Raw genomic sequence first — 21183 nt, 5'->3', positions numbered from 1 at the left:
TGTTGGTAAATTGTTCTTAAGCACTTCCCAAGAAATGTCTCTTTCCATATATATGATTACGGTCTGGGGAAAAAAAGGCAAATGAAATGTTCTTTACTTTTTTTTTTTTTTTTTGCATTATTTTGAGGGGGAAAAGTCTATAAATAAATGTTTCTCCTCCAAACATAAGTAAATACTAAAAGCTTACTGATTCACTTCCTTCGTGAATTTGTCTGATTCATTTTATTCCCTTGTCATCTATTTCTGATGGCTTTTTTCCACTTATAAATTGAAATTTAGTTCCACACCCGTGACACAATTACTTCTGTACGTTTGGCCCAGTTTCTTAACCCAGAGACATTTTCCTCTTCCGTGCGTGCTGTGGGTTTTATTTTTTCAAGTAGTTCATTGTCCTCCTAGATTTTATTTAGGGACCAATTATTTTTTTCATGTTCCTTTTCGAAATTATTGCCGAACGGTGGGAGAGGAGACCGCTAGTAATAATAGGAAAGAAAGAATGCCTTCTTCACGTTGAATTGCTCAGATTTCATTCTAATTATAAAATATTGTCAAGTTCCTGCTTGTGGTTGGGCAGCCTGTCCCAGTCCTTTCCAGACGAGGACGCAGGGACGTCCAAGCCAGATTTGTACCCAGGAGAGAACCTTGCCTGCTCTGGGATCTGCTCTCTCCTGATACTGCATTTTTGTCTTTGAAGACTCGGATCCCGTCCTGCTCATTCCATGGAACCTCCTCTCCTTCTCCTGGCTCTAGGTAGTGTGGGTTTCCTCTGAATCACTGTATTGCCTGCTGCCGATAGCCCTTACTTTGTGGTTGGCGGCGTGTGTTTGGGGGCGGGGAATGCAGGGGGTGTCGTAACCCTAATGGTTAAAAAGCCTGGCCTCCCGCAGACTGGTAGAACTGCATTCCAGATCTAGCCTTTCCACTTCCCAGCTTTGTGATTTTAGGCCAATTAGTTAATCTTGGCTTGTCTTGGTCTTTTCACCTGTTAAATGGGCATAGCTCCTACCTGAAAAGGAGTTAGGATTAGAGGGTACAAGGCATGTCAAAGTTTTTGCCAGGAAACTGGTAACTTGAGTCATTGGAAATCTGAAGAATGTGTGTAATCTATGAAATTATCACCTGTCTTTATGGCACATTTCCGGGACGAGAGGTTACACAGGCTTACGTAACCTTCCTAATAACAGTTATTAGCTATTGAAAACTCAGTGTTTATTACTGATGATAGCTGGTGTTTGGGAAACGGGGCGGGGGGGTGCTCATGGAAATTGATACGCATGTCCTCATGTATTTCATTGTTGCACATCAGTGACTACTTTAGGCTTTAGAAAACCTTCTAGACTCAAACTCTTACAGTGCACTAAGGAAGTGATGTTACAGATTTCATGGTGTATGAAGTCAAGGTTTCCCTTTTAGTTTTCCTCATGACGCTCATGAAAATTGCGGAGTTTCTCCCTCTTCTTGACGTTTCATAGCCCGGAATACAGAAATTTGCTTTAACTTTCACACGGTCTATCAAAATCCATGTAATTAGGAGAGGAGCTTAGAGGACTTTTAAGTAAGCTTTCTGAAGCCATGTATTTTAATAATGTGAAGAAAGATGAAAGGCAATTGCCAAATAGACTAAAATGCATATACGTGCATGCACACACACTTGTAGTGATAAAGCAAGATAGGTTCATTTTAGAAACTTTAGAAAATCCCAATAAGCAAAAAAAAAAAAAAAAAAAAAAGTACACTGAGGTGCAATGGCTTATACTCTCATATATTGTTTATTGTTCCAGGCTTTCTCTGTGATTGAATATGCCGGTGTAATTTTCACCTGAAAATGGCATCATGCTGTGTAGTCCGCTCTGTCACTGCTGTTTCTCGTGTAATATACAGTGAATGTTTTAAATATACTTCTGCATCATTTTACCCTGTGTGGCTGGACCATGTTATAGTTAACCAACTATTTTTGGCTCTTTAGAATGTTTCCAGATTTTTCTCAATTACACTGTGTTGATGTACGTCTGAACAGCTTTTGAAATTTAAAGACCTCGGAGTTTGCTTGGACTTGCCAGTATAAAAGAGCCGACATGTTCATTTCCATGAAATTTTGTTCACTTTTAAAACATTCTTTTCCAAGTCGGTTTCAAGTGATTTAGTTAATGGTCACGTTTGGAGCGCCTGTGGTGTGACTGGGGGAAAAAAAAATATGTGTAGTTCTCTGAAAATAATGTGTATTTCAGATTTTTGTTTTCTGTGAATCTGCAACAGCCTTTTCCTCATTCGATCCAAACTAGAGAGTTATGACAGTGCCATCAAAATGTTGCTGAGAGGTTTTTATCTTCTAAATTAGAGTGATCTGCAATTCAGGGTTGTAAGGTCACCAGTACATGGGTTGTTGCTCTGTCACTTCCGTGGAAGAAAGGCTGAAATGGGAGGGACAGAGGGCGGATGAAGAAGGAGGAGGCCAGAGTTAGATAGGTATCTGCCCCTACAGACCTAAGGTCACCACTGTTTCCATCTTTCATAGCTCTGGCAACTTGAGATCCCAATCTTCTGAGTTACTCGTGATAGCAGATCGTACCTCCAGCTCCCCCACTGAAACGTCTCCGAAATCTTGACGTTACAACAAGCAGAGTTCTGTTTCATGCACCTGGAGATAACAAAAATCCTTTTTGATGTCATGTTTGTCAGTATTAGGGTTATAAAATATGGTTGCCAAACTTATAAGTCTTGGGAGAGGAATAATAGAGATGACTTGGGCATTCATTTTGCAATGAATGTCTCACGATTACCTACAATGTAGCTGACGCTGCGCTGGGGGCTGGTGTTACAGAGAGAGGTGAGTCCTTATGCTGCTCTTGGTAGGATCTGCATGGGAACAAATAATAACCCGATGGTGCTTTGTAGTGCTTTGTTACAATGTATAATAGACATATTTCCAGGATAGTACAGGAATCCAGAAGGGAATAACAAAGCTGTTTCTAAAGGAAGCAACTCTTCAGCAGTGGATAAGTGAACAGGCATAACAGGAGACAAGGGGAATGTGCAAAGGGTCATGCAACTGCAGAAGACAGTGTCGATTCTAGGAATTTCCAGCGAATAAGAATTGCAGTCCTCATTTAAAACAATTAATTCTTGAGTGAAGTTTTTACATTTCCTTTACTAATTTAATGTTTTCTTATTTCTCTGTGTCTGTTTTTTTTTAAACCTGAATGCTAATTTCTTTTTTGTTTTGCAAAATTATAAATCATTTGTTCCTTAAAAAGTTAATGAAATAGACATGGCTTAACCATGTGTTCTCTCATCTCAGTGACATACTTTTCTTTCCTGCCTTGGATGGAATAGCTTAGATTTATGGATGTGGATTCACAAGGAGATAGAAAGATAAACTAGACAAAGAATATGCAGTTTAAATTACTTGCTAAGTTTTTTTGTGCTCCTTGTAATATTCCAAAATATGATCAAGATCACTGCGCATCTGTTGGTCTCAGTGTTGGAAAAGCCTTTGGGCTGCATATTATGAGATTTGAAACAAAGTGCATTCATAGAGGAAATGAACAAGAGGTTTAGACCAAATAGATATGTTGTAAGAAAGCCGTTATGGTCTTATTTAAATATTTTCCACATTAAAGCAGGCATGGAGTACTGCTATCTTACTGCCATAATTTTTTTAATGAATGAGTTTACATCCAGGATAAATTTTGTTTAATTCTCCTTAGAGTTCCCCATAAAGAATCGTTTAGAGTCCAGATTTGAATTAAACTTCCTCCAAGTGTAGTGAGTCCTTTATTAATTTTGAGCTTGTTTTATAAGCAAGTATTTTTTTTTAAGTTCAAGAAGCCTAAATAACAAAAGTCTGGAGAGTGGTAAGTGTGGTGAATTTCTAATATGGTTGTAATATTGTTCTCTGGGTGAATATCTCTTGCACGCCTCCTAAGAGCCAGAACTTGAACCTTCATTGATAGTTTTATCTCTAGGTTCTAATAGATAAAGCAACTCCCTGGCTTCATGGGGTTTATATTATTGGGAGGAAAAATAGACACCCCACCCCCCAGAGAGAGATACAGGCAGATAATGAAGTCATTGCCAAGTACAGTAAAGATTGGGAAGGAAATACATTGGAGGCTGAGAATTGCAATGGTGTAGAGAAGCACCTGCTTGGGATAGGGGAAGGGGAGGGACAGCATGAGGCGACATTACAAGGCAAGGTAGGCAGCAGCTCTTATGAGGTCTTACATGCCAAGGTGAGGAGTTTGCATTTTCTTCCAAATGCAATGAGAAAAGCATTAAAGGATTTTTTTTTAAGATTTTATTTATTTATTTGACAGAGAGAGAAGTCAAAGTAGGCAGAGAGGCAAGCGGGTGGGGGGGGGGGAGCAGTCTCCCTGCTGAGCAGAGAGCCCGATGCGGGGCTCCTTCCCAGGACCCTGAGATCATGACCTGAGCCGAAGGCAGTGGCTTAACCCACTGAGCCACCCAGGCGCCCCGCATTAAAGGATTTTATACAAGAGACTGATCTGAATGGATTTTCTTGTATGATCCTTCTTCCTTGCAGAGAAGGGAGGCAGGGAGACCAGAAAGAGGCTGTTGTATGAGTCTAGGCGAAAGTGCTGGTGTCGGGGCTGATGGACAGCAGTGGGGATGGAGAGGACAGGTGGTTCTGAGAAACCAGCAGGACTTGGAGGTGGGCGGGGGGCGGGGAAGCAAGAGAGAAATCCAGGGTGACTCGTGGCATATTGACTTGTGTGAAAAGGGGCTGTTGAACGAGACAGGAATGTCGGATGGGGCACGAGTGGAGTGTTTCGGTTCCGTTGAGAGCAAGTTATATCTAACATGCTTTTGAGAAACCGAAAGGGAGCTGTCCCTTGGCTATGTCCATCCAAAGCTAAGGAAGGGTCTGGGCTCTAGCTAAAATTATATTGGAGATGACCACACTGCCCATCAGTAGGTTGGCTTTAGTACATTTTAAAGAAGCATTTGGAGTATGGCTGATAATACTGAAACTCTCTGTCTGTAGCACACATCCTCTGTTCATTGATGACTCCGCTTAGGGCACACGCCAGTTGTGAAAATGAATAAAGTCTTCCTTGGTGACTCTTCTGGTACTCGAAATGCCTTAGCCGGCACACAGGCCTTCCCTGCAGAACTTTCCAGATTCATGCTGGTATCCATAGATACTCTGGTATCCAGAGTGCTTTCTGACACCTAACTGGTCATTTCCGGGAAGCGCCATCTTGTGCCGCCCCCATGGCTTTGCAGATCCTGCTCCTTTGTCTGGGAACACATGCCAGCTCTTTCACACCTTGCCGTCCACACACCATCATTTACAGAACAACCCTATACTGTAGGTACCCAGGCTCCGTGCCTCTTCCATACACTCCTCTGAGCCCCGGTACCCACGCTGCGTGAGCACAGATGACGCTGTTTTGTGACATTCCCAGCGGGACCTGGGTCTCAGCGGTAGTACTGCTCTTGAACCCAGGCAAGGGCAGCCTTCGCTGGGAAACCCAACCTAGGTCTTGTACTTGGCTTCTCTCCAGCACTTAACTGGCTGTGCCCCTTCTCCATGGGGCAGCAAGCCAGGCAAGCTCAGGGGATGTGCCCAGGAGCAGCCCGTGTGCTCCTTTCTCTGCCATGCTCCAGGGATCCAGGACCCCACATTCCAGAATTCTCTGCACTCATGATGCTGAGTCTGCTATGAGGACCTCTTTCCCAGGTCTCTGCTGCTGTGAAGGAGCCACGCCCCGGTCTCCACCCTGGGGTCTGAAGGGTGGGGGGCACCGTACACAGGGTTTTCCACCCAGGAGCCCTCAGGCCCTGAGAGATGTGGGACGGGACTGCCATGGAGAAGAGAAGGTGGCAGGCCGGGGGTCCGGTGAGCCCTTTCTGGCCCAAAGCTCTGACTTTCCACGTCAGGTTCTGGGAGGACTTGAAAACGGTGGTGCTGGTTGGGGCGGAGGTACCTGTGGGCAGCCGGTGCCCAGTTGAGGCTGGTGAGTGAGGAGGACCCTCCCGGCATACCGGGTGTGGGCCCAGACCTTGAGCGTGTCAGGTGGGCCTGTCCTTAGACTGCCTGTGTTTGACCCTGAGCCCAGCCGCTCCCCCAGATCCTGGCACACAGGTCCCGCACATGCATCTGTGTGTTTCTGAAGGAGTGGTCCAGTCCTCCATGCCTTCTGTGGCCTCTTGAAGAATCAGGGCTGCCTGAGCCTCCTGGAACCCACTGGGCACCACAGCTTCTGCGTACTGGTTGTACTGGCCTTCAAGACCCCTCCGGCTCAGCTGTCTGTGGGTGCAGCCCGTATCAAGAGGGGGGTTCTACACACACTACGTGGGGTTCTGCACACACTCAGAGCAAACGAAAGCTGCTGTGCACTCCATACCAGCTGGTGAAAGAGGTCTTTTTTTTCTTTGCCGGGCTGTCTGCCCAGAGGAGATGGTCTTCTCGTTTTTGACAGAGAGGTGGGCTTTTGCTAAGTCGGAAGGAGTGCTTTTTTGTCATTCCCACAAAGGGCCTGTCCTAAGCTTCCCGGGGTCATGGCAGGGTAGAAAATGTGGCTCCCTCGGGCCCCAGCTCTTCATGACTGTTAAGTTCTTGAGATCCTGAAGCTGTAAGCGTTCCATGCGCCAGAATGTTTGAGTGATTGTCTCTGTGCCTGTGGTTCCGCTCCCCTCCCCCCGCCCAGTCTCAGACAGGAAGCTGTGATCCAAGTTACAGGTGTTCGTGCCCGTCCCCAGCACTCGCAGGCCTGTCTCCACGCTGCTCCCACACAGATAGAGGGGTCCTTGGGTCGGCTCAGCCATCCTTTTTCCCAGCTCCCTCTCCCTGCCTTCCAGTAGGGTGAATTAACATTGTGTTTGGGAGTGGGAAGGCGAGGGTTGGGGTGGGGGGCAGAGTGCTTTCTGTGAGCCAAGGCATAGCCCTGTCTGTTTTGATGAAACCCCCCCAGCCCCAAGTAGAGCTCTCCAAAGGGAAACAGCAGGCCCAGGCAGGAGGGAGCCTGGGATTCCAAAGATGCTTAGCCATATTAACACTAGGGAACAGGCACATAGTTTTCCTGCTGGGTTGCTACTAATCACAACATTGCCCCATCCTTCCTGGATTTCTTTTGGTTGGGCTGGACATCGGGTTGAGCCTGTTCCTTGGTCCTGAAAAAAGAGGGTATGTTTCGTTTTGAGACATCAGCACAGCGGTGAGCTCTGAGACATCCTGCCGCGTGTGTGAGATTTGAGAAATCCTAAAACTGAAGATTTGGAATCCCCCCTCCCTCCCGCTGTGACTTTCAAAATCATAGGAATTGAAATAGTTTAGTAATAAGATTGAGAGTCACTCCTGTGAACTGAATGCCCCACCTGATGAGAAGGCTTCGCCAGAGTGGACAGAGGAGCCAAAATCTTGAATTATGTCTTCCCTTAAATTAAGGTTGCTTGGCACACCGCGGTCTCAGAGACGTACCCGGGTGAGGTTTGCAGACGAAGGGCACCTGCCGCCACGAGATGCCCTGTCTCTGCTTGAAGTCTCCCCTGTTCAGAGCAGTTGCGACCCCGGCGGGCAGGGGTGGTCTTCGTATTTTGTCTTGTGACTACTGCTGTATTGAATTCCGATGGAATGAATGATATCCGCCCCATCACATGAAACGGGTATTACAGCCTGCTTCCGCCTCTCATGCATTTCTAGAAGCAGCAAGGAGGTGGAGAGCAAAGTCAGCATGTGGGCATCACAAAAAACAGCTTAGAGGAGGAGCTCCAAAGGGTGAAGCCTGGGCCTCTCTGGATGGGGGAGGCTGCTGGCTGCTTTTACGTTCTTCGTGTTTCTGTGTTTAATGGACCTCAGACAGCAAGAAAAGGGAGGAAGGAAAGGAGAAAGAAGGAAAGATACCTCCTGGAGGTATCTGGGATGCCAAATTGATCGCTGTCCTTGTTTCTCATCTCATTTCATCATTCTAAAAAAACTCAACATTGATTTAACATCCCAGTGGCCAAAGGGGAGGAAAAAGACGTTTATGAAGCATCGACGTCGTGTAGAAGGACGGATAATAAAACACCCTGTCAGCCTTCCAGCTGCTTCTCTATGAAGCATAGCGGACAGACTCATGGACACATTCATCCAGCTTCCAGGTTCAAGCTCTGTGCACATGCTGCGCACCGTGTTGGGTTTTGTGATCTGCACGTAAATACGAGGAGGTTGTTGGCCCCAAGCATTGACCTTGTAGCGGAAGGACAAGAAAATGAAGCTGATGATGGCAATTTGGTCAGCAAGAGTCCCCATAGGGGCAAGGCTCAGGGCGCCTCCGGGGCTCAGAGGAGAAGCATTGAACCCCGATTTGGGAGGGCTGGGCGGGCTTGTGGAAGGAAGTGGAACCCGAGTTACATCTCGAGGCCAAGGAGCGCCTGGCCAGGCAGAGGGGTGGGGGGGGCGGGTCAGGCACCACCGTGAATGCCACAGCAGGCAGCAGGCCACCAGAAGTCATCCCACGTGGCTGCAGCCCTGGTGGGGCAGCCGTGGGGAGGGCGGTGTTAGAGACCCAGTCAGGAGAGGTCCCAAGCTGTTCTGAAGACTTTGAGTTCTGCCCCGAAGCAGCAGGAAAACCACCGCTGCATTTTAAAGACGAAGTGTGGCTTGGGCAGGTATGCATCACAGAAAGGTTCCTGAAGCCGTGTTGTGCCCCAGTGGGGCCGCTCATGAGGCCAAGGCCGTGATCTGTGCAAGAAACCGTGATGTCCCAATGAAGATGGTAGCAGGGAAGATGCCAAGAAAGGATCAGAACCAAAGACGACCATTGAGGAGATTGGAGCGCTTGATTAATGGACTTGGGGGGGTACTGAGGAGGAGTGGGGATGGCCCCTGGATTTTGGGCTTGGACCGCCAGGTGGAAGACGGTAGCATTCTCTGAAGGGGGTGGAGTATGAGACCTGGAAGTTGGAGCTTATAGGATTTAGAGAGCCTGTAAGATGCTGCAGGGACCCCGAAAGCCACCGAAAACAAAGACCCATCTGGAGCTCCAGAAGGAAAGCTGGGATCCAGCACTGTTTGGAGGTCATCACAGGTGGGCCACATCTGAAGTCGCTGGGAATGGAAGAAATTATTCAGAAGGTGTGAGAAGAAGAAATTCAGAACGCCACACGGAATATCAGTCATTAGGAGGCAGCCTGCCAAAGAGACAAACGCATTCGGACGGGTAGGGGGACCAGGAAAAAAGAACCTGCTCACGCGCTCTCCCAGGTCTGCTGTCACGGACAGAAGGGCAAAGAGCGAATGACAGGTGGCACGCAGACTGTGTTTGCCTCTTTAACAGATGTCCCAGGACATCACTGTCCACCAACCTCTCATTTCCAGAATACCTGGGAATACAGGTTTCTCTTGTTTCTCGAACTGGGCACGTTGCCTCCCCAAACAGGATCCAGGTTGTGTGAGTAAAGAACATCAGGAAAGGGATTTAGGGCAAGCACATGGCCGTGTTGGCCATGCCAGGGAGCCAAGGGAAGAAGGGCCCTCAGTGAAGGGGGACTGGTCATCTGTCACTTGCCCAGACACGTCAGAGCCCACCGTGTAGTTCAAGGGCTTTTCCCAGGTCAGCATTTCAGGGAAGTCCAGGAAGATCACGAAAGAAACCACGAGGGCGAAACCACAGTGTGGCATGGGCGCGGGCAGGAGCGGGGATTGCTGTGCTTCTCGAAGTGAAGGCGGGAGCGTGCCCATGTCTCTGGAGGGTTTGACCTTGAGCGTAAGGGGAGTGAGACAAGGCTGCCCCCAGAGGGAGCGGCGGGGGCAGAACATGGGGGGTCTCAGGAGAGAACAGACTCATTCCTGTTCCCAAGGTGCAGAGCCAGACAAGAGAGACAGAGAGGGTGACGATCCAGGTGAAAGGCTAACTGGGATGACCGGGGGAGGTGCTCCAGGCAGGGGTGTGCTGGAAGGAATGCAGGCACCTTAGCTGTGCACGGGACAGAAGGCCGGGAGTAGGTGTCGCAGATGGGGACAGCAGCCAGTGAAGGGACCATTCATCCCTCTGGGAGGCGGGAGATGAGCTGCAGAGATGGCAGGGAGGGGCAGAAGGAGATAAATGAAGTCTTAAGATAGGTGGTATATATTCCCAGTGTGGCTGAGAGCCGTGCGCGCTCCCGTCCTGGCTCTGCACTCGCTTACTGCGTGAGCTTGGGTGAGTTACGTAACGTCTCTGTGCCTTGGCTTTCTCCTCTGTAAAAAACGGGGAGGATCGCAGAAACCGGTTTCCAGGAGGTGTTGGGAGACTCGCACACATTAATTCATGCAGTCCTTACAGGTGCGCCTGGTACAGGAGGTGCTCCACGGATCAGCTAGAGTCGTGATTATGAATGGGACCGAGGGCAGAGGCAGCCTGGGGCCCCGGAAACGCCAGAATGGGAGCGGTAGGCAGAGGGTGAGGAGGGCACTGCCCAGGAGGCACTGTGTGCTTCTAGAATGGAAGGAATCAGGAAGTCCTCAGAGACGGGAGACCCTTGACTGATACCCGGGTTCATGGAGAGGCCCTTTCGGGGCGAGCAAACACTGTGGGCTCAGGCAGGGGTGCGGTCTCTTGAGACTTGAGAGTGCCACGTGAGGTGCAGGGAACCGTGCACACGTGTGTGTCTGTGTCTCTGTGTCTCTGTCTCTCTCTCTCTAGGCTCTCTCTGCCCCGAGGGAGGCAGGCAGGCAGAACGATGGCCTGAGCTGGGTGGGCGCCCAGGCTCTGCAGGACCCTGAGTGGCCTGGGTCACCTCGGTGGCCACAGGAAGTTTGGAAGCAGAGCAGGGACGGGATCTCCTCCGTCTCGCAGTGCCCGCCCCAGTGAGGGCCGCTGATGGCGATGACGGCGACCCCGTATTTCTGGAGTGTGCTCTGCGCCAGGGTCCCGGAAAGGGCTTTAAAGATTGGTCACTCCTCACACCTGCCCGGGGAGAAAGGCCCCTTTGTTTCCCCCATCGCACAGATGAGGGACCTGAGGCCCACAGATTAAGTGACTCAGGGAGACCGCACAGCTGTTGAAGCCGGACAGTGTGACTCAGCCCATTCCCGTGACCACCGTGCTGTCACCATCTGTCCCGACAGCATGTGGCTCAGAGGAGAGGGTGACAGGTGGAGTGTGGGCCCATGACCTCAGCTAAGCCTGGGAGTACTTTTTTCTTTTCTTTCTTTTTTTGTTTTGTTTTCTTCAGATTCGAAGTGAACGGTGGACGCGGTAGGTAGATGGCTGGGGCCTTCCAGAACCCAGCAGCCAGCTGGGGATTACGACAGGATTCACAGGGCGGGACGACCATCAGGCACTTGGACTCTGTCTGTCTGTCTCCCTGGAAACACAAGGCCTTGTCTGTGTGTCTGTCTGCAGTCTGGTGAAATTGCCCGTTCTGAGTTCCACTCATCCGTGACTTTGGCTGGCACCGTCCTAGGCCTGACCTGATGAGGCCGAGGCCAACACCAGCTTGATCGTGCAGCTGGGGTCGGGGCGGCAAGGGACACACCAGGGAGGGGCAGAGGGGCTGCTGCTCTTAGAAGTCTCACTAGTGGCCTGACCTTCCCTAGGTAGTGAAGCTTGAAACCTCAGTCTTGTCGGACGTCCCCCAGCCCTGCTCCCCCAGACCCAGCCGGTGGCCAGGTTCTGGCGACGTTTTCCATGTCGGCCCCATGCGGGGTGCCTTCTGCTCAGTCTGCAGCTCCACCGGAATCTTTTAGATTCCCATGACCGGGACCCCTGCAGCAGCGGCTGGATGCATGCCTTCAGTCTGGCCCTCCCTTCCCGCTGCTCTTGTCTCCTCTTCATAACACTTTTTAAAAGTCTTCATGGCCCCTTACTCAAAAGCCTTCAGCAGATACCCCCCAGTCTGTGATAGTCATGGTCGGCTCCCAGGGCCCTGTGGCCCAGGACTGCTTGCTCTTTCCGCCTTGATTCCCCTCTGTAGGGTCAGTCTTCCTCCATCACCAGCAGTCCCCTTCCACACCCCTGCCTAGACCCCTTACCTGGACTTCTGTCCCCTCCCTGTCCTCTGAACGCTGCCTGTTACCCTCGATTCTCGAGCTAAGCGGTGGGTCCATTGAAAGCGGCTCTCAGCCCATTGTGTCTTCAGCACAACCAGGCACATAGCAAACACTTGGGAAATTTAATATCTACTGATTAATAGCCGATTTATGACCTCTTGGCCTTGGGGTTTTTTTTTTCCTCTTTTTAATTCTTCATTGCATTTTTTAGAACATTCCAGATGAACCCTCTGACTGTGATAATTGAATACTTGTTAGAAGCAAAGCCAAGGAAAAGGAATTAACTCCTAATCCTGTTAAAGACTTTCTCATTATGCTGTGGGCTTGTGTTTTGGCTTCTCTCTTAAAGCGCCTTGACAACAGGGACCATCGTATTCATTATGTGGCCCCCAACGTGCCTTATGGACAGGAATTCCAGAATCAGTGTCGGAGTAAATGAGTATCGTTTCCGGACGAGGAGCACGTCAGACGTTGGTCATCTCATTACTCATGTTTTCCCTGTCTCTCTCCATTTATATCTGCGCCTCGTCGGAAGCTGCCCGTATTACTTACTGCTGGTTGAGTTCATTAAGCCTGGAACTGCAGAATATTTTTGGACAGAATTTTTCTTCTACTGGGCATCTTTCTGCCCTTACGGTCTTTCCTGTGCTCAGCCACAGTGCCCCCTACTTACTTTTAGGTTATTTCAGCTTTCAGACTCCGCCCCCCCCCTTACTCTCCCTCCCCCCTCCCCCCCTCCCCCCCCCTCTCCCCTCCCCCCTCCCCCCCACTCCCCAAGCACCTGGTTCAGAGGAAGTTCTCTGGGGGTAAGCCACCAGCTGTCCTTTGCACTTGGGGCGCTCAGGAGATCTGTTACTTAGGCTTTCTCAGTAGATGAAATGGATCCAAAAACACTTTGCAAACTGCTACAGGAGCAAAACCAAATAGGTTTCGGTTCTTTCCTTCTGAAGCCAAACATATTCTACCCCTGTAGCTGGCTTTCTATTTGCATATGGTTTGCACAGTTGTTACTGTTGTAACAATTGAATTATTCCTGGCATGTGGTCTTTAGGTGGGGGTGGGGGGAGGTGAATAGTTGCGAAGTAAAATGTGGACAGAAAGCACGATCTGGTAAATTAAAAAGAAAATTTACAAAGTGGTAAGAATACAGTATCATGCGGTCGGCCGTGTACCCAATGTCCAGCCAAAAAAGTGGGGAGGAAGAAAGTGAAGCGTTAGAGCAAGCTAAATTTCCAGCTGTGTGATCTCTTTAGCCCGGAAGGCAGCAGTGTTGGTCGGTCTTCACAGGTTCTTTCCCCACATGCCAAACAGAAGCCCAGGTGTCGTGATTCCTGACCCTCCATCACGACCACCCAACACACCCATGCGTCCCATGTCCTTGGGTACCGAACTCGAAGACTGGGGCAGGAGGGGGTGTGCAGTACTGGAATTCTCCTGAAATTCTGTGAACTGCGCTGGTCCGGGAACCACAAGGTGGTTTTCATGGGCTGCTTCCTTCTGTCTCCAGGGCACCAGGAAGATGGTTTGAAAAGGCCTGTGAATCCTTGTAGCACAACCTTTTTGGAAACAAATTATGAGCTGTTCATTTTATGCTGAGCCTTCCGTCTTCTCTGTCCCTTCACTTTGTGAGATCCATTCTGAGATTGGGCGGATGTGTTCCCTGAGAGCTTCCACGAGCCCCACAGTGTGTCTTGAGGGGCCTCAATTTTGATTCCTCGTGAGCCGGTGCCGTCACGGGGAATAGGTTTCGGCCGTGGCTTGGTCATAGAAGCGTTAGACACACGAAACGAAACCTCGCTTAAATGATGTTCATCAAAAAGCGTGGGGGGACTTCACGGTGAGTCCGGGAGCACCACGGTTCTCTTCGCCCAGCTTCAGGGCCCACAGCTGGGTCTGGACACAAGGGTGTGCGGGTGACCTCCCTGCCTTGCACACCCGTCTCACAGGCAGCCTGGCTGCATTTCTTCGACAGCTTCTGCAAATATTCTATAAAGAAATAAATCTGGCCCTGGGATTTCCTAGTATAACAAGCCTTTTCTGGTCTAAAAAATCTAGGCATTTCTACTGGGGAAACTACGTCAGGGATTGTTTTCAGTTTGGCGCAATTTTGTTGCTTGTGGTTAGGCCTTGGAGAATTGTCCGTCCCATTTTGATTCGCCTCACTTGATTCTTACTGTTGTTACTCATTGCCAAAGCCACATTAAAAAAATAGGAGACCACTTAATGCCCTGGAAGGAGGGCAATATTCTTACCTCCCCAACAGATCTATTTACAAGGCTGACATTTTCCTAAGAATGGCTTTTGAGGGTTTTGTGAGTATACGTAAATTTTCACAGGTGTGTTTTTTTATTCAGGCGAAGGATTGATACAGGGACTTATGAGCATTAGGTAGAATGAGCAATCTGGAAATCTGTGTGTAAACCTTGAAGTAACATCCTTACCTTTGGGCTGCTTCTGGGTAAATTCCTTAAAAAAAAAATGCAAATTCAACATCTCATGCACACCCACGAAAATATGCTCCTTCATGCTGTTGGGTCTTTCTCTAAGCAAGCTGCCGTGCAACCTGGCATTTTCCTCACTCTCTGCTTCTCAACCTTGTGTCCCCTGCAAGCCAAATCCATTTTCCATATTCTGCAGAAATGGAGTTTCCCAGACTCCGTAAAGGCTGACTCAGGCAGTTTCTCCTCCAAGAACCCAGAGGAGGACACATACCACATTATACTGTACCTGTCCCCACGTCTGTCTCTCCTACTGATGTGACTTCTTCTTCGAAGGTTACAGTGTTTGTCTTTATGGCTCCAAGGCTGAGTTCACTGCCTGACATGTAATGCTCAATGAATGAATGAACGAATTGAATGGAATGAATGATAAAAGATTGCATGACTTAATTTGCTGGCAGATAACGGAAGTGAACTCAGAAGAGCTTAATTTAAACCCAGAGGATGAACAACAGTGTGCAGGCATGACCAAGGCCCCAAATATTTTTTAATTGCTTTCCCTCTTGGGAAATGTTCTAGGCTGTGTTACCGTACGTAGCCTGAATGGCAAGAAAGCATTCAAACATGGCTATCTTATGGGAGATCAATTCCCAGAGGGCAGGTTGGACTCGTAATGAGCAAATAATTAATGAGTCTCCTTCTCCTTCCAAGGAGGATCTGAGATGAGGCTCTGTCAAGAAATGGAAGTGGCACGAGTTCATGGGTAGTATGTCATGGGGGCAGCAGAATTCGTGGCAGAAGAGAAATAGATGGGAGCCCAAGGTCCCCGGGAGTGGACGGCAGACGGGGGCGTTAAACCCTAAACCCTCTTCAGAGGTCGGTTCAGCGCTCTGCCCATTTGTCCTGGTAGCTTTGCTCCATCCGTGTTTAATGAAGTGTCTGCTTTTATGAGAAGACCAGTAAGGATTTGTGGGGAGTGCCCCTCACCTCTTGCTTCTATCTATTGGTTGGCTTATTTAGTGGGGTAATTAGGTATTTAGTTGTTTCGCCCCCCCCACCAATTTGGCCCTGCGTGGAGAGCAGACTCGCTCTGTGGCAAATTAAAAATACGGACTTCCGTGGCCCTCGCTGGAAAATCGGAGGTTCACAGGGTCACTGCAAACTCCACTATGGGCTCCCGGGTGTCACAGATCTAAAACTTGTAGTAACTCTAGAGTTTTCAAAAGCTCCCCTACCTAACCTTGTAAACTCAGAAACGCCCTCTAGGTTGAGACTCACTGATGGAGAACAGATTTTACAGAAAATAATTATGAAATGAATATCGCTGCATTTGCAAATGGAAAAGTGAAGTGCACTCTTCAGTAGACGGCGTCGTGGTCGTCACAGAGCGAGGAGAGAGCGCGTGCGGTTGTGGAGAGAACAGACTTGAAGTCACTCAGCTCCGGACCGCATCTCAGGTCTGACACCTCTTGACTTGAGAGCCCCATTGTCTGCGGTCACCGCCTCAGCCCTACACTTGAGGAAGAAGCCTCAGAGGACCCCGGCTCCTCTGTAAGCTCTTTGCAGATCCCCAGAGCCCGTATAAATAGAAATGTTCGTACCAGCTCCTGGCCTACCTCCCCATCCACATTTCCTTTGGGAATCGTGTTCCTTATGCATGTCATTGGCTCCTGTCTGCTTTGCCACTTTCTTTGCAGTTGTGTTTGTCATTCTGTGGCCTCTCATCGGCCTGTTTGTCCTCCTGTGGCCTCTCATCGGCCTGTTTGTCCTCAGAGCCATACGTCACCCTTGTTCTATTCTGTATCACGGGGCCGCCATCCCCCATGGGATGCATTTCCAGGCTCCTCGCATTGGATGGTTTCCAGAGGGCTGGTTATGGGAGCCATCGACAGGGACTGGCAGGTACAGGGGGTACGGGAGAATGCAAGGTGTCTTCCCCCCCTCTCCATCCTGTGGGGTGTCTCCATCAGTGACTCTGTGTTCTGCATGCCTCCAAACATACCTTCCCTTCTGTGGTTCCAGCTTCTGCCAGTCAACCTTCATCACGATGTTCTGGTCCCAACAGAGAGCCTCCAGCATTTGACGTTTGTTAACCTCCCTTTCTGGTGGGATGCCTCTAGCCTCTAAGGCAGTTGGCGGCTTCCTGCTGATGTGAGTTTCTGCATTTCATTGCCACGTTTGCTTGGCTTTTCAGCTCACCTACCACATTTGTAACTAAGTCCATGTATTACCTTCCTTTCTCTCTCTTTTTAGTTTATTTCAGAGAGAGAGAGGGAAGAGAGCGCCAGCTGGAAGGGTAGAGGGAGAGAGAGAATCTCAAGCAGACTCCGCACTGAGCACAGAGCCCAACGCAGGCCTTGATCCCACAACCATGAGATCATGACCTGAGCCGAAACCAAGAGTGGGATGCTTAACCGACTGAGCCACCCTGGTGTGCCCAAGCTCCTGTTCTCTAACACACCCAGAATGGTTTCCATTTTTGCCACTGGACCCTGACAACTCTTTTGAAGTCATAGAATGTCTTTATTGCCTTCACTAGTCAGGGCGGCTGAGATCAGCCCAATCCTCTGAAGCTGAGAATACCCATTCCCCAGACCCACCCCACGGAGGTAGTGATTTTGTCGTTGTGCTGTGTGGACCAAGAATCTGGATTTCCAGAAAGCTCCCCGGGTGGTTGTGCCGCCCAGCACTGGGATAGGGAATAACAGAGCCAGGCTGAGGTGGAGGTTCACCGGGTCACACCCCCCACTGAGGGCTTCTCTTCTACCGATCAGGCTCGCAGCAGGAGAGCCTGCCTTGGCAGAATCAGAAATGTCAACCTCCCATGGGTGTCACAGGACAGTCAACTACGTGTGTCCACAATTGGGGGATGCTGAGGGATTATTTGCAGTGTTAAATGAGATCACGTATGCGACCGCTTCTCACACGTAGTTGTTGCTCAACAAATGATCGTGTCTCTTCTTCCCTCAAATTAAGTGAAAGCACAGAAATTCAGAAGGCTGTGAAATGGTGTAAATTATTCCTAAAGCTAACAGAATCTAGATACTAGATATCAGAAAGAATAGATAAGCAATTAAATAGTAAAAAAAAAAAAAAAGTCTCGTTGCCTGGTGTGTATCAGGGTTATCTGAGCTGGTGTCTCAACATTCTAACCATAGGACACTGGCGTTTGGCTCTGTTGACTGTCAGAGATAATTTAAGAAAATAAGTTCTAACTAGGAGTCTGGATCAGATTGCATGTTAACACATTCCCTCAGGAGACCTGAGTCTTCTGATTATGCCCTTACTTGGCCACTAGAATTACTGCATACCAGGATCATGCCAGAGACCATAACTTTGAGCGCTTTACTGTCCAATTCTTATCAAAAGGTTGGTTATGAGAAATAATTTTCATGGAGGATTGCCTGAAGGGTATGCAGTCCATTCATTCCTCATTTAGATAGCCTAAATATTATTCATGGTTCAAGTCAAGTCATTGGCCCTCGATGTAATATCTTCTTGTCAGTTTCCCTTTCCTTGGCCGGATTAGTGAAAAAAGATACATCTATCCTTATGGAATTTTTGCTCTCTGTGTTAAGCGAGGAAACTGTCAAATTAAGAAAACAATTCCATTTATAGTTGCACCAAAAGCAATAAAATACATCGGCATAAACTTAACCAAAGAGGAGAAAGACGTGTATTCCCAAAACTATAAAACACCGATGAGAGAAAGCGCAGGTGACACAAACAGGTGCAGACCTGTTCCACGCTCGTGGCTTGGAGGAGTCCACGTTGTTAAATGCAGACCTGTTCCACGCTCGTGGCTTGGAGGAGTCCACGTTGTTAAATGCAGACCTGTTCCACGCTCGTGGCTTGGAGGAGTCCACGTTGTTAAATGCAGACCTGTTCCACGCTCGTGGCTTGGAGGAGTCCACGTTGTTAAATGCAGACCTGTTCCACGCTCGTGGCTTGGAGGAATCCATGTTGTTAAAGTGTCTGCACTATCCAAGCCATCCGCAGATTTGATGCAGTCCCTATCAAAATACCGGCAACATTTTTCACAGAATAGGACAAATCCTGAAATTTGTGTGGAACCACTAAAGACCCCAAACAGCCAAAGCAGTCTTCAGAAAGAAGAATGTAGCTGGAGGCAACACAATCCCAGATTTCCAGATCGACTACAAAGTTGCAGCAATCCAAACAGTATGGTCCTGGCGGGAAAACAGACACACAGATCAATGTAACAGAGCAGAGAGCCTAGAAGTCAACCTTCACTTATGTGGTCAGTTGATTTACAAGAAAGGAGACAAGAATATGCAATGGGGAAAAGACCGTCTCTTCAGCAAATGGTGCTGGGAAAACTGGACAGCCACATGCAAAAGAATGAAACTGGACTGCTTCCTTACAACGTACGCAAAAATACACTCAAAGTGGGTTAAAGACCTCAAGGTGAGACCTGAAACCATAAAACCCCTAGAAGAAAATACAGGTCATAATCCATAGAAACATTTTTCTAGACCTGTCTCTTGAGGCAAGGGGAACCAAAAGAAAAATTAAATCGTTGGGACTATACCAAAATAAAAAGCTTTTGCACAGCAAGGAAAACCATCAACAAAAAAAGGCAACCTACTGAATGGGAAAAGATATTTGCCAGTGATATATCCAGTAAAGGGTTAATATCCAAAATATGTATAGAACTTATACAGCTCAACACACATAGAACCCCAATAATCCAGTTTAAAAAAGGGCAGAGCATCTGAATAGACATTTTTCCAAAGGAGACGTACAGATGGCCAACAGACACACGGAAATATGCTTAACATCACTGTTCGCCAGAGAAATGCAAATCAAAAAACCACAACGAGGCATCACCTCACACCTGTCTGAATGGCTAGAATCCAAAACACAAGAAATAACAAATGCTGGCAAAGATGTGGAGAAGGAGGAACCCTCATGCTTCGTTGGTGGGAATGCAAGCTGGTTGCAGACCCTGTGGAAAACAGTACGGAGGTTTCTCAAAAAATTAAAAACAATTACCATATGATTCAGTAATCCTGCTATTGGATATTTACCCACAGAAAACAAAAACACTAATATGAAAAGATATATGCACCCCATTGTCTGTTGGAGCACTGTTTACGATATGGAATCAACCCAAGTGTCCACTGATAAATAGTGGATCAAAAAGATGTGGGTACCTGGGTGGCTCAGTCTTTGGTTAGGCCTCTGCCTTTGGCTCAGGTCATGATCCCAGGGTCCTGGGATCGAGTCCCACATTGGGCTCTCTGCTCAGTGGGGAGCCTGCTTCTCCCCCTTCCCTCTCTGCCTGCCTCTCTGCCTACTTGTGATCTCTGTCTGTCAAATAAATAAATAAAATCTTTTAAAAAAAAGGAAGATGTGGTATATTTATACAATGGATTCTTACTCAGCCTAAAAAGGAGGAGATCTTCCATCTGCAACAACATGGATGGGTCTAGAGGGTATCAGACTAAGTGAAATACATCAGACAGAGAAAGATAAATGCCTGTGATTCCATTCATAGGTGGAATTGAAGAAACAAAACCAATGCGCGCACACACACACACACACAGAAACATACAAAAAAAAAAAAAAAAGTCTCCTAAATACAGAAACCAAACTGGTGGCTGCCAGAGGGGAGGTGGGTGGGGGGGTGGGGGCGTGGTTAAAGGGATTAAGAGTCTACTTACCTGGATGAGCACTGAGAAATATAATGAAGTGTTTAATTATTATACCGAAAACCTAAAACTATTACAACAAACACTGTGTGTTAATTATATTTCCATGAAAAAGAGAGAGGAAACTCCCATCGGTGTTTCTAGACGAGGAAACCAGTAAGTTACCAAGGCAGGGGCGTCAGACTAGCATGAAACGACTCCCCTGTGAGCCAGGAGGCGGGAGCCCAGCAGGGCTGTATTTATAGAAAACTGAAGGAAAAGGACCGAGCTAAGAAGCCTATAACCAGCCAAGAGATCTTGTCATACACGAGGCCCAAAGAAAGACCTATCTGGACACGGAGTGACTCAAACTGGGCCCTCAGGGTGCCACTGCTGAGGAAATTAGGAAGTGTCCCAACCAAATGAAGCTGAGTCAGAAAGAGGGGGGTCACGGTAGGGGAAGACGGAGAGCCAGAGAAACGAGGATGAGCAAGGAGCCTTGTAACGATCGAATCTAAAGAAATGCTGAGAATGTGACGTGAACTGTAACTTTTCCCGGAAGCCTCCTTCCAACAGAAGAGCCCTGTGAATTAAGGGGAGGTGTTTCATAGCTAAAAGTGAAACAGTGAGAAAGTACAAATATTTTAAAGTACCTCCTGTGGATGGGGAAGAGAGGAGAGGTCATGGGTTGGTTTCTCTGGAAGCAGGCCATGAAACAGAGTTTTGGGTGTAAGATACTTAGTAGAGGGCCACAGCTGTGTTGAATTGAATTGTGTCCCACAAAAAAAATGTATGTTAAAGTCCTAACCCCTGGTACCTGCAAGTGTAGCCTTACTTGGACATGAAGCCTTTACTAATGTCACCAAATTCAGATGAGGTCACGAGGCTGGGCCTTCATGCAGTGTGACTCTTGTCCTCATAAGGAGGGGAAAATGCTGTGTGAAGACGGAGACACATGGGGAGAACACAGTCTGACGACAGGACCCATGCAGCCACGGCCAAGGGACAGCGAGGCTCAATGGCCACCACCAGAAGCAGGAAGAAGCGGGGAAGGATTTTACCCAAAGGGGGAACTGGACTTCCAGCTTCCAGAACTGTGAGAGAATAAATT

The 21183-nt window shown here is 48.3% G+C and overlaps 1 protein-coding gene across 5 annotated transcripts in view; it reads left to right on the top strand.

Moving 5' to 3' along the window:
- The window catches only part of PIP5K1B (phosphatidylinositol-4-phosphate 5-kinase type 1 beta), a 290374-nt gene that overhangs the window by 89088 nt on the left and 180103 nt on the right, over positions 1 to 21183 (top strand). The window contains exon 1 of one of the 5 annotated variants that reach the window (XM_046022087.1): positions 15814 to 15969. The exons of the other annotated variants lie outside the window; for them this stretch is intronic. The gene's annotated coding sequence lies outside the window, so the exon portion shown is untranslated. Of the gene's footprint in view, positions 1 to 15813; positions 15970 to 21183 lie in introns of those variants that run through there. 5 annotated transcript variants of the gene reach the window in all.

Source organism: Meles meles, chromosome 11 (genome assembly GCF_922984935.1).
Source record: "Meles meles chromosome 11, mMelMel3.1 paternal haplotype, whole genome shotgun sequence".
NCBI lineage: Eukaryota > Metazoa > Chordata > Mammalia > Carnivora > Mustelidae > Meles > Meles meles.
This window is presented reverse-complemented; position numbering and strand designations above follow the sequence as displayed.